Raw genomic sequence first — 15185 nt, 5'->3', positions numbered from 1 at the left:
GTTGATAAAATAGAGAAATTTCTGAACATCAGTAACTTGTACCACATAGCCTTAATCCTTAACTAGGCAAAATATGTTGTAAAAATAAAAGTTGCTTTCCCTCCAGACAAAAATAAAATTATCTAAGAACAGCTTTAGGCTTTACTATCCCCAAAACTGGCACAAATAAGTACAGTTGGATATTTATTTATAAACTTATCAGTCTAACTGATAAGTTTATAATTAATAAAATTCTCAGAAGTTTTTCTTTTAAAAAATTGATTGTGATTTTAATTCTAACTCAATATTAATAGTTATATTAAATAATCCCAAATAATTCGGCTATGTATAATGAAAAAAATGAACTTGTCTTTAAAAGGTTTTATCTTATGGATCGCTAAATAGAAAAACCATAGTTTTATATTAGATTAAACCTTATTTTCATTTCTACATTATTCTTAGTCGTTTACTTGAAGAAAACCATGTAATTATATTACAAAATCATCCTATTTATCATCTGTTTTTCCTGATTATACAATTTCATTGCTCCACAACTTCATTAAAAGAGATAAGATAAAATATTATTGATGTAGTATATTTCTTCAGCAATTTAAATTTGTCGTTAAGAATTATTTTAAATTTTCTTTTCTGATACATCAGCAATTTAAACAAAAATTCCTATTTTGGTTTTAATTAATATAGGAAATGTTTTTTGCATTGAATTATGTGTTTTACAAAACATTTTTTTGGTATGTAGATAGTACACACAACTAATGTGGCAGTACATCAGCTAATCTGTGCTGTCCCATGAGTATCAGAAAACCTTTTTTCAAAATAAATGTAATGATATAAAGATGTTTTGATATGAATATAAATTTCATATAAACCTTTTAACTTATTTCATAAAATCCTTGATAGGATAAACATGATCAGTTAATTCATCTTTTGAAGAGAAAGGATATGTATGCTTCCAATGACAGAATTATTTACAACTTATTGGTGACAGATGGCTACCATTTGGGTGGGAAATGCAGACACAACACATTTGAATAACGAGAGAAATTCATCAGGATTGTGCGTTACCTGAACTTCTTTTAAATGTGTACTCAGAGGCAATTTTTCAGAAGCTTTAAATGATACTGAAAAAGGAATATAATCTCTGGATGACACCAAATTTGTAACATCTGATCCTATTTTATTTTTACTAAATCTAACACCATATTGAAAATTTTATAAGTGTTGGCCCAAAAGCTTAAATTTATACTTTTTATTACAGGTTTTAAGAAAAAAAATCAAGAAAACCAAACTCATGGTGTTTAGCAAATAGAGTGACTGGAGTACATTCACCTAGTAATTAACAATATTCTTATAGAAACGATTTTTAATTATAAATATCAGGGAACATGAATATACTGAATTGGAGATCAGTCCTTAACATGCACAAACTGAATCTGAAAGTGAAATAAAGAGACTGCTAGAACTTCTTTTAAAATAATTATGGAAGATGTTATCCAACAGAAATATTAATTGTGAATTAATACTCAGATGGTAGATAGTTTTTTCTTTTATATATAATGGAAACTAAGACACTAAAACAATAAGATAGTAAAGAGTTGGAAGCTTTTGAAAGGTTCTTACTGACAAAACTTACTGACAAATACTTAAAATAGCTTAGAAAGAAAGAGTGTGTGATGACATTTTAGGGAGTTTGCGTAAGATTCAAAAGTTTTCAACATAATAAACAAAAGAAAATTGGAGTATTTAGAATATACGTTGAGAAAAAAAAAAGTTCTTTACTTCTTTTCTAATTCAGGGAAAGTTGAACGGTAAAAGAAGTGTCAGAGAAGGACATCATGAGATTAATTAGAGCTGCAGTTAATAAAGTTGGAATAGCCTGGGTGAATAGACGATAAACTTCAATAGAAGATCAGTAGGTGAACAAGTATAAAGAAAAAAAGACTTTAATGCTTTAACTTGCCAGAAGATATGAATACCAATTTAAAAATTTATCAGTATAGTTCTCTAGTATACTACAAATATTAACCAGTTTAAGCTGGTTTTGAACATGCAAGCAATGGATTAAAAAAAGATTCAATACTTCCTTACTAAGCTCTTCCAATTCCCAGAAATTATCTAAGTAAGCAAATTACTAAATATATAATCTCCCACTTTTCATTAACACAAAGCAGTTTACACTAGAAATAACCATATACAATATTTTCTTTGAAGATTATTTGTTTTTCTGTTGTAAAATATTAATATATGATTTTCATTTCTATTAATAGTTTGTACTTTGCAAACTAGGGTCATATGTATAACCATAAAGATGTGCCTGCCCACCAATGATGAATATTAAGTAATATCAAGAAGGGTAGACTGATGATATAAATAAAACAGGAAGAAAGGGGGGCTTTTAACAATATAATGTAGTACAGTATATTGGTGATTATGATTTTTATAAACATTCTGAACTTTGATATCTAAGATTTTAAAACATTGCAAAAATTAAAAACTATAATATAGTTTATTTTAAATTAAAAATTATAAAAAATTTACATGCATTTGTGTTAGATTTTACTCTACGTTAAGTTTCTTCAGAGACACTGTCATTGAATGGTTTTGGATGTGGTATTAGTGACTGAATAGAATTGTCTAATAGAATTTTGTTTTTTATTAAATTTTTAAAAACTGTATGGAATTTAATCATTACACAAGCCTGCAAAATTTGGATTGCGGAATGATTGAGTTAACTTTTGATAATTGATTCCTATGTATTTTTTAGCACTGAATCTGAAAATAATGTTCATTTTTATCCAACAAGGCAGGAATTTCACAAATTGCAGATTTCCAAATTTGTACTAAGTTGAAAAATTGTGAAAACGTGATAGTGTAAAATAGAAATAAAACTTTTTTTTTTCTTAATAATAAATTAATATAATATATTCACTTTGAAGAGGATGGTACGGTGGGGGGGAGGGGGGGGGTAAAGATGAAAAGTCACTGGGAGAGCTTGCCTGACAGCTTGTGATAAGATTTAACAAGATGTAACATGTTTATTGATAACCACTAATGCACCATGCAACTACTATCACTGCTGCTTCAACCATCAGCATACGTAAATCAAGTTTTTTTTCCGACCTCCATATGATCAAATGCATTTTTGTCAGTGGAAAATATATTTTCAGGCCATATAACAAACTTTCCATTTTCAAAAGGATGCAAAAATTCTGCAGATTCTTTTTGTTACATTTGTAGTGGGAAGGCAAAAAAGAAATATGACAAGTTTTGTTTGATAAATGTACCCTACATATTTCAGAGTGAAAATAGGAGATCAAGACAAAACTTGGGCACTCTACTACGTTTGCTACACATGTATTGAAGAACTTAGACGGTGGTCAAAGGGTGAAAAAGAAGCGTTCAGATTTGGAATTCCAGTGCTGCGGTGAAAGCCAAGGAATCACAACAATGATTGTTACTTTTATTCGATTGGTGTTCATGTTTCAATTTGAAGAATAAAAAAGAATCGTCTATCCAAATATGTCATCCGCTTTACGTTCCTCATGGTCCAGATGTACCAGTGTCAATTCCACCAGGAAATTTACCTGAAATAGACAGTTCCACAAGTGATTTGACTGAAGATAACATCGAGGAGTATGAACCCGAAGATTGCCATGCACCAGAGCTTTAGTCACAGTCTGAACTAAACAATCTGGTTCAAGACTTACATCTGACCAAAGAAAATTCAAAATTGCTAGGTTTGAGGCTTAAAAGAAGAACCTGCTAGCAGCTGGCACCTCATTTTCCTGATTCAGGTACAGAGAAATGGATTTTTTGGAAGAAGTAGAATTAATCTTCTGCACTGAAGTACGTGGACTTTGAATTTATTTAACATTCTGTACAAAAGTATAGATCGGAGACTATTCATAGATTCATCCAAAAGAAGCCTCAAATTTGTCCTTCTTCATAATGAAAATACATATCCATCAACCCCTGTCAGACATTCTATCCATTTAAAACAGGGTTACAATAATTTGGAATTCATTCTCAATAAAATTAAATATGACAGTCATAAGTGGATTATGTGCAGCAATCTTAAAATAATATCGACGCTCCTAGGACAGCAAGGAGGATACACAAAGTTTCCTTGTTTTTTGTGTGAATGGGATACCAGAGACAGAGAAAATCATTGGATAAGGAAAGATTGGCTAACAAGAGCTTCATTAGAATCTGGAACCAAAACTGTCTCATAGATCCGAATAAAATTCCCCTTCATAATTAAAATCAGATCTATCAACAAATAAGTCATGCATAATAAAAATTAAAGGCCTGAACTGAGAACCTACTACATTTTTTAAACTCAGTTGAATTGTATTACAGTGTTACAAATAACTGATCATTCAAACCCATGAATAAATTAAATGTAAAAAAGTTTAATAGCAAAATTTTTATATTTCATATGAACAGGCGTTGCATTTCTTCTATATTATCACAGTCAGACGGTATAAGCTAGTATAATCTTTAAAAAAAAATGTCATTTTATATCATATTTTTAAGATATCAAATTAAAAAACACAAAGCAGTGAGATGGTTTCTTTGGATGTTGGGACAATGTTGCTATTAAATTTTATATTGTGCTCACCATAAGTGTGAAATGAAATATGAAATATAAACCGAGCAAGAAAAAGATAAAGAAATAAATAGAATAAGAGGAGAGGTTAATGACCCAACTTCTATATCTTCATCATTTGTACTCTTTCAACGAACAATGCAATACTCTTCCTGCATTACAGTAAAAAGATACCACAATACAAAATTTGAATAAATAAAAATTATTAATATTTATATAAAAAATAAGCAAAAATTGTAATATGTAGAAAAATATTTACCTTAATTTCTAAACTTAATTTGATGAATAAATAATTTGATGAAGAAGCATTACATTTATGAGATTTGATGGTATTTCCATGCAACTTCTTGATTCCTGATGAAAGAGAAATATTTTAATAAAATATAAAATTAATACATTAGTGTCTTATTAAATTATAATAAAAATAATTAAAATAGGTTTAGAAATAACTAAAAATTAGTTCAAAATAGTTTTAAAAATCATTAATTAAATAATTATACAAACAATTAAAATTAAAAATACAAGTATGTACTCATAGTAGATGTTTTAAGTCCACACTTTTATATTGTGAAACAAAATTTTAATCACAATGTCTGTCTTTTGTTTTTAAATCATCAGACTTTTGGTCATTGTTTCTTGTCTTCTAACCTCAACATATTTGCTGACCTCTGTGGCGCGAGTGGTAGTGTCTCGTCTTTTCATTCGGAGGTCCCGGGTTTGAATCCCGGTCAGGCATGGCATTTTCACACATGCTACAAATCATTCATCTCATCCTCTGAAGAATTCCTAACGGTGGATCCGGAGGTTAAAAAAAAAAATTCAGCATATTTATTACATCCTAAATCCTTAGTAATCCATTTTACATGTCCCTATCCTTGTTTTCCTACACATCTATCTGAAAACAAATTATCTACATCTGGATGTTTTAATACGTGACTTGCCAATCTAGTCGTTCACCTCATTAAAAAATTTTGCCACTTTTTTCATATACATCTTAAGCTAGTTTTCACTTAATATTTTATCAATCCATCTAATTTTCAACATCCCTCTGCAGCACCACATTTCAAAGATCTCAATTCTTTTCTTTTCTATTTTTCTTATTGTCCACGTTTTGGGATTATCACATCATTATACGCCACCCATAAGAATGAATAATGTAGACCTATTTAGAAAAATACATATGTTAATTTATCCTCGTGTTTATGAACATAAACACTATTCAACACCAATCTCTCGTCTTTAACACAACACTACTTAAAAGCTCAATCTTTGCCAAAAAGAATGGTTACCTATTCTTAAAAAGTAACAATATCCACCTACATCAAACCAGACAACAGAATCTTCCCACAATTTTTATTTAAAATACAATTAAATGATTTTCTTTTACAGAAACAGTATTATTCTGTATTTTTAAATAATATTAATTAAAAACAAAAAAAATATATCTCCATTCCATTCAACGTGCGGATAAATATGCAATAAAAATAATTTTCAATAAGGGCTTCTGACTTGTGAATTACTTTGTAGTAATTTTTTTTACATTTAATGTACCTTAACATTATTTAATGAGTTTGAATTTAAGACAATTAATATGGACTTAAATAGTATTTAATTATCTACTGTTTATATATTTATAATTTATTTTATATTGGTGGAATCTGTATAATGTATTTTTATATTCCTATCAAAATAAATATTTAACTCATACAAATACTTTTAAAATCTCTTTTCAATTCTTTGTTCTATATTTGATACGAACAAATATCTATCTATTCTACATGAAAGCTCAATTGATTGTGACAGGATGCTTACGATGTGTACCTTATTTAGCAATCCTTTATAATTTTATTCACTAAACACCAAAATTCTGTAACTTCTGTTAAATTGTGTTCTTCCATTATTAATATTTTTAATTTCCTGTTATCCTTCTTTATATCATATTTCATTACCATTAATTTTAGTCTAATTTATTCTCAAACTGAATTTCTCTTCTATTAATAAATCTGTCAAAAGAATAATATCATAAATTAATTTTTTTACATTATTTTGCCTTAGTTGTCTTCTTTATAATCTTTGATAAATAAATTTAACATCTATCTTTAAAATGCTTATCACTGTTCTGCATTTCTTGATGTGGTGCTTTCAAAATATATACTACTTTGTCAGCAACAATAACTGTAACACATGATTTTTACCAAAAAAATAAGTAAATAATTTTTTTTTTAAACTTATGTATTATTTAAATTGTTGCTGACAACATAATTTATACCACGAAAGTGCTCTTCATCAAGAAATATAGGAAAACTGTAGCGTTATAAAAATAAAATGTTAAATTTATTTGCCAAATTACTGTGTTCCTGGGAAGAATATTAATAAAATATTTCTAATCTTTATTTATCATTTTAAATCTTTATATTCTAATATAATATGTTTTAAAAATTAAATAAATTTTATAAATGCTTCATTTGAATCTCTGAAGAAATTTAATGTATGAACAAAAGTCAGTTTAGACATACGTAAAGTTCTTACGATTTTATGATTTAAAAAAGTATATACCATAGTCAATCTTTAAAATTTCCAACTTTCTTTAGCTTTACAGTCTTTAATCTTATATTTTCTACTCATAAAAAAATTATTAATTCTGTTTGTTCTAACATGATATATATGTAGGTATTATAATTTTTTCAAATGATACATTATTTTCTTGAAAAATGTATGTATATTTTTCATTAAGAGAGGTTGTTAGGCTCAGTGTTCCCTAAAAAAAAACACATCAGTCCTTCCTGATTTGGCTTTTTTTATAATCACTGCATATATTAATAGGAAAAGCCAATAATTCTGCCCAACATGTACAAGCACTAAGGATGCATTAAGTAAAAGGGATTCCCACGTCCCACAACATAGCAACATGGAGCATTTAGCAAAAAACACAAACAATATTCCTGTGGAGGGAGAGACAAAGAGGTGGAACAATATGCCTAAAAAACGATTGTAGAATAAAATAAACCAACAAAATTTCACATCAAGGCCTAACCCAGGCTATGAGTATTTATTTCATTTAAAGCTTCTTAGGAGGCCAGGGTATCTTTATACAGAATAGGATCAGCATCTAATAAAACAATGATTTTGTGTTGACAAACTCAAATGTATGGTTCAAAAAATTTATTTCTGTAATTTATGTAATAAAATCATACTTACTACGTACTTTCAAATATCTCAATAAAGCACCAAGCTTTTCCTGTTTTTATCCGTAGCTGTCAATTGAAATTATCTATAAACATTTTAAATGAAAAAGACCAAAATAAATTAATGAATTTAGTTTTTTATAACCTATTTTATAATATTTTCACTCAGTGCGTGTTTGTTACTGCTATTTTCACTATGGTATCTCTTATTTCTGGCATCTCTTTTCTTTAATTGTGAGAAATTAGTTAGATATAATCAAAACTGTGTTGGATTTAATTGTGTTTATTCATTTTAATAATATGTATTCTATAAAATAATGAGCCTTTTGCACACGAGATAGCATTAGCATCCCAAATTTCAGGGTACATGAATCCCAGTCGGTCAGGTTGACTGTCATTTGACAGCTGGCAGTTGAAGCTAGTAGATGTGTAAAAAGTACTGGAATTCTTATATTCAGACATTAGGTATTGCGCCGTGAAGATGAGTGACACTTCTGCAAAACTGTGTTACATTGTATTATTTTATTCTGATAAAGGCGCAAATACTGTGCAGGCCCATGAAGAAATTTGTGGCCAAGATATTTTATCAAAAGCAACAACCAAAAGAAGGTTCAGTCGCTTTCATTTTGGAAATTTTGTTGTCCAAAATGCTCCTTGCAGTGGGCGACCAACCACACAAAAAGTGAATGATATTCTGGCTATAGTCGAGGAAGACTGACATGTAAGCAGTCACGACATTGGCAATGAATATCCATTAGCAAACAATGTTAGATCATTTGGAGAAAGCTGGCTATAAAAAGAAGCTCAACATTTGGCTGCCAACGATCAGCCTCAGGAAAATTTACTTGATCAAATTTCTATCTGTGAATCTCTACTGAAACATAACTGGAATCAGGTCATTTTCTGAAGCAGTTGATCATGAAAAGCGGATAACCTTCAACAACAATGTGCAAAAAATATTGTGGTCGAAGTGAGGAGAAGCTTCATAATCTGTGACAAAGGCCATGCTGACACCCTGAAAGGATATGCTGTGAATTTGGTGAGATAGGAAGGGCATTGTGCATCACGAATTGCTGCCGCCAGGCAGTACGATGGGCTCAGATCTGTACTTTGATAATTAGAACAACTGCACCTAGCAATTCAAAAGAAACGGCCTGAACTAGTCAACAGAAAGGGTATCATATATCATGCTGACAACGTCAGACTGCAAACATCATTAATAACCCATCAGGAATTGAGAGAACTTGACCGAGAGGTTTTAATTTATTCACGGTATAGCCAAGACCTGGGACTGTCAGAGTATTTGTTTCAGTCTCTGTAGAACTCCCTGAATGGTGTTAAGTTATTTTCAAAAGAGGCCGGTGAAAACCACGTGTCACAATTTTTTGACCAGAAACCATAGAAGTTCTATAGTGACAAGATTATAGTGTTGCCTGAAAAATGGCAGATCATGAAAAAAAAAGTGGTGCATACATGGTCTCATAATATTATTTTCCAATAACAGTATTCTCAATTTTGGCCTCCAAAGACTCAATATTTTTTAGACAACCTAATATCTTGTTTTTACGTACATGTTATACACATTTCATAATGTTCATGTATGTAAAAATATAATACTTTATATTATATTAATGCAATAAGTTTTTTATCATAATCAAATATTTATTACCAACGTGTGTATTAGATGAAAATAAAATATTATATTTTGAGATCCTACCAAAATTTTTAAGTTATAAAAGTGGGTGATTGAATGACAGATCGGAGTAAATGCAGTTAGTATTAAGCAAATTAAAAATTCTGTAATTTCCATGCATTTTTATTTATTATTTAAAACTAAGTGCTTTTCAGGATAGATACAACATTGGTAATTGTTGGATAGTATTCCCATTAATGATAATAATAGTATTTCTGTTGCCTGTGGTATAAAATATTTAGTGTTTTGTTAGATTATTATATTTTTTTATTATTAATTGACCATTATTAACAAATTTCCATTTTTTATAAATTAAAAATTATGTGGTATTCATTTACCTAAGAAAAGCAGTAATTAACTAATAAATCAACATATATTTATAGAAAAAAAATTAAATCTATTTTACGATTTTATATATGTATAGATATTCAAATAATATTTTAAAGCTACAAATAGAGAAAAAAGTTGAAAAATAATTATTTAAAAAACAGATTACCATATTTATGGAGGTCAAAGTTTGCATGAATGGAATAAATACTCTTGAACAGTCTATTTTTAGACTAATATATTACATGAAAGAAAGAAAAAAAGAAGTAAATTCCACAGCTATAATTCTATTCCTGAAACCTGGTATTGATTTTGAATAGACAATGTCACGTTACATATGAATGGCTGAATTCAATACAGAAGTATATAAATAAATTAAAAATATATTCATTTTTATACTGCAATAAGGATAATTTAATTATATAACCTATTCTAAAATTAAAAATTTATATCAAAACAATTTCCTTTTATATAACAATAAGTCTTATAAATGAATTGTTTCATGCATTCGATCAAATTTAAATGTAAAAATGACCTTTCTGATCATAAAACTGATTAAATAATCAGTGATTATTAAACCAATGGCTAAAAGTAACATTATGATCATAAAAATGTACTATATTATAAGATAGTTCCTTGATACTAGCAATTTCTCAATTCTGTTTTATTTCTTACAATTTCTTTCTGTACATTAGTTGATAAATTACTGTTTATTTTTTACCTTACTCTACTAAAAAAAGTTTCTCAATGTGATGCTTATTTATTTTTTTAGTATGTTCATGCTTTACTCTTCACATGAGCTATTGAATGATTATATTTTTATTCTGTATAGAAGATTCCTGTGGTTGTAAGCTTTTTCCATATAACAACTGTGAAAAATTGTTTAATTAAAAAAGAAATTACATTGTCTATGTAATTGATTTAAAGATAATTTTATTATACTGATGTTGTTTAATATCAGATTACTCTAGTATAATGATAAATAACATAATTTTGTTCTGATATTCAAAATATTTAAAGATGAAAATTCAAAAAAGTAGCAGATAAAAGAATAATATATGTTCCGACATTCCACATTGTCTTAGTTCACATTCACTAGCAGCCTTCTCAACATTATTTTTTTATAAGCAGTTTTACTCATAGAGGTACTGTTTTTTATTATTAAATTATCCAAGTTTCAAACAAAAATAGTACTCAACTATGACTCAGCCAACATTTCAGAGAGAGAGAGGGGTAGAGGGAGAGAGAGAGAGAAGGATACTTCATCTCATTCTTTTCCTTTATTTTATTCTCAAGGGAAGAAAGAAATAGAAGACGAAACTTCTCATCAACACACTGGGTTGTTAAAAAGAATTATGTAGTTAATATGTCCAGACCTAAATAAACATTAAGGACTCCCAGTTTTCCACCAAGAAGCACGAAAAGAAACTGTGAAAAGAACATTTTAAATCATTCTGATGTAAAAATTAAACTGTTTGAGGTAGTATTACCTGCTTAAGAAGTAAAGATAAAACAAAGAATGTCAGTGGGTCCCGTTGTTATCACAGCAAAAACTTAAAAACAATACCAGTAGAATACATGGCTAAAAAAATTAATGTTTTTTATTGAATGTCTCTATCCTAAAGTAGAAGTAATCGATGCATCCAAAATATATTTGTTGATACAAGCAAGGCAAGTGAGTAAACCGGATCTCAATTTTTAAAGTAAGAATAAGAGAAAGAGAGAAAAAAGGAGGGTCAAAAGCCCAAAGTGCTTCAAAAGAAAATGAGATGAATTAAGAAATCCCCATTGATCTATTTTAAATATAAAACTATTTCTTAATTTTAAGTGTAAACACCGATAATTTTGAACCATCATAGAGACAGAAAGGTAAATTAAACGTATAAAGATGTGGTAAACTATGTGACCTAATTTACAAAGAAAGATCGCATAAAATCAATAATGGCTAATAGCTTAACAGCTGATGGATTAAATTAAAAAAAAAAAGAAAATTATCTTTGAACTACTAGAGAGTACCAAGTAAGTACCAAATTGGTGCTTACTTGTTTTCCATTATCTGCCAACTTTGAAAGTTGAAATTCAAAGACAATTTGTAAAGTTGTATTTTTATAGTTTTTAATGCATTTTTTAACAGTTGATTTATTTTTTTAAATATAAATTTATTTTTCTACAATACTTACCAAGATTTATTAAAACTTTAGAACAAAACGTATTTCCGGAATTTCTATTCTACTATTGCCATCCTTAATCAAGGGATACTAAAAAAAGGATAATTTTTATATTATTTTTTTGATAATTTCCGTTCTTATATTCTCCAAATTTTTAATTCATAAAATTAATACATAATCAAGGTTAAATAAGAAGAAGGAATATAAAAGGAAGAAGAAAATTTATTTTATGATTTAAATGGACAGAAATATATTATACTACTACAAAAAGAACGACAATGAACAGGAAATCTCAGGAAACTAAAACAAAAATTTCAGTTTTTTATTTTCTTTCAGATTACTCTTAGAAAAAAAAATGGATAACTCAAATAACATTAAGCACTTTTTGGTAAAAAACATCATGATTTTAATTTCAGGTTTCAGCAAATTTTCTGTTAAGAAATTTAACTTTCAGCATTAATTTGTCAAAAGAAAACTTATCCCAGAAAGAAAACTGCATTACATTTTAAGAAATGGACTCCTATGTTTAATTCCTCTCCAGATCATATTTAAAATAAATTATTATAACAGTCTGCATCATAACATTCCTGGTCTAATTTAATTAATAAATTATTTTAAAGAAAATTTTAATTTATTTCCATACTTGTAAAATATTTTACTTCAATATATTATATAAGAAAATTTCCAAATATTACTGGAGAGTTTCATAGTAAACATCAATAAAAAAAAAAAGTTTACATTATGAAGAGTTATGATCTCTATTTGAAATAAATTTGTTTATATCACAGCAAAAGTACTTTATTTATTGTTAAAAGTTTAAATTTATTCGAAAAAATGTACAACAATGGCCATTCCACTTAATCAATACATCCTCTTTTATATGATTTTCTGTGGTGCAATTTCTGAGTTTCTTAATTTTTTAATTTGATTTTATAAAGAATTAGTGTTTGAGAAAGTTTAAGGAGAGATTGTACTCTGATTATCATTCAAAAAATAATATATTAGTTTTTATTGATTTATAGAACTTCAGTGTATATTTTATTATGTGAAAACTTCAATTTTCTTTAAAATTGTTTCTTAAATACTATTTTTTTTTGTGATATATGTTGACAATTATTTCCTACACAGCCTTCTCAACTTATAGTTTTGATTTGAAAATCTGATGCAAATAATATTTGTATTGTTTTCCGGGAATTAGAACAACAGCCAGGAGCTATAATGAGGTTAGTGAAATCAATTAAAAGAAGTTTATCTGAAAATGCACTACAGATATATAAATATGACTAGTATGTTTGCAGAACAGAATGGAATGGAAGGATATCACAGGATATCTTAACCCTTATTCATTTCACAGCCTGGACTCAGTCTGTTGCTGGCAGCCTTTTTATTTAACTGGTGGGTATTTAATTTTATTGGAGTTTATATATTTGCATTTAATTTTAAATGGATGGAGTTAGGGATTGGCGTTCCAATCCTTTATATATCATGTTTTGAAGTATTTTACTTAGGTTTGGAGATTAGAGATATTTGTGACCTTCTGCCAACACAATTCACCTTTAGTCCATCAAGTGAAGGCCTTCAGTGCTAGTGCTAATGCCTTTCAGTGCTAGTAATATATCAGATGAGGCCCTAGTTTTTGGAGGGTCCAACACACTCCTGTCAGTTTCACGCAGTGTTTGTAAGTGGTTGCCTGAGTAGACACTTGCTATAAACATATGTCTCAATTCAATAATTTAGAGTTGTGTTTAAAAAATTGTGTTATTTGGTAAACCAACATCATTTAGAGTGTATGATTTAATAATAATTTTTAATGAATAATAAGACTGGAAGAATCATAGAGTTAGAAGGACTGAGGTTACATGTTGATAAAATTATATTATGAGCAATTTAAAAGATAAATAAATTGAGAGTGAAGAATGAAGAAATGTACTACAGGCCAAAAAGATACTAGAGGGAAAAGACAAAAAGAAAATACAAGAAGAAAGTTCAGAACCAAAGAGGATGATGATGATCCTTAATATGAAGCAGGAAAGAACTGAATAGCTATGCTGTAGCACTTTATTTGCCATTTACATATTAAAAAAAATTCGTCAGAAGGCTTAAATTTTTATATTAAAAAAAAACAATGGCATTTTGGTGTGCATCTACTGAGGAGTTGTTTTTTTGTATGTATGAAGTGCAGAAAAATATAAAATAATGTATTGCTGAAACCATAAAAAGAATATTGTTTTATAAAATAAGAAAGGTAGAAAAATATGTACAAAATGTTATGATATTCAGCAGTTTTCAAGCAAAATATACCAAAAATTACCACATTTTGCATGAATGAGATTGTTGGTACAGGCTCAGCTTAAGAAAGATTTTTTTGTGAAAATTTTTCTGATAACTGGTAATGTGGTGATAATCTTTTTAAAAAACTTGCTATATTATCATTCATCAAGAAAGGAATTTTTTGTAATGATAAGCAAAACCACCATATCTGAAATATTTGTCACATCTCTGCAAACAATAAGAATTGATTTTATACACATAAGAGACTTGACCGATATGAGAGAGGTCTGACTTTGCTCTGTTACTCAAATATGCAGAGTACATCTTATCTTAAGAGTATAATATTATTATGAAAAATAAACTGCATAAAAAAAGCTCGTGTGTACTTATGTTTTCACGTAAGATACTTCTTTGACGTGAATAAAAAAATAATTCTTTACGCATTCAAACAAATTTGAACAGAGTCAAACGATAGGTAGACGACATTAAATACCATGGATAAAAATTTGAATAAATGACAAATTAAATTAAATAATATTTATTTTATACAGTTTAAAAAGTATTCAAGTATTGATTGTCATATAAAACAAAGTTCATCGGATATATTCCATCAGCTCCATTAATTCTTCGGATGACGATTGAATAGGCAAGAGGTTGTCGGTGTCTTATGATATGAAAAATACGATACAAATACTTTTATAATAGTGTATTTTATCCAACAATTTGTTTTTGGCAAATTTAAAATTATTTATGCAAAATCAAGAATTTATCTATGGGTGCTATTTTCTGTGTCATTAAAAAATATAATTTTATTCATAAAAAATAATACTTACATAAATATAACCTCAAATCTTGATACACAATTTCCACAAAAAAAAATAAATAAATAAATATACGCTGCAATATAAATAAAGTTTTATGAATATGAACAACGA

The sequence above is a fragment of the Lycorma delicatula genome, chromosome 11, assembly GCF_047948215.1.
Source record: "Lycorma delicatula isolate Av1 chromosome 11, ASM4794821v1, whole genome shotgun sequence".
NCBI lineage: Eukaryota > Metazoa > Arthropoda > Insecta > Hemiptera > Fulgoridae > Lycorma > Lycorma delicatula.
The sequence above is the reverse complement of the archived record's forward strand: the minus strand, read 5'-3'. Positions refer to the sequence as shown.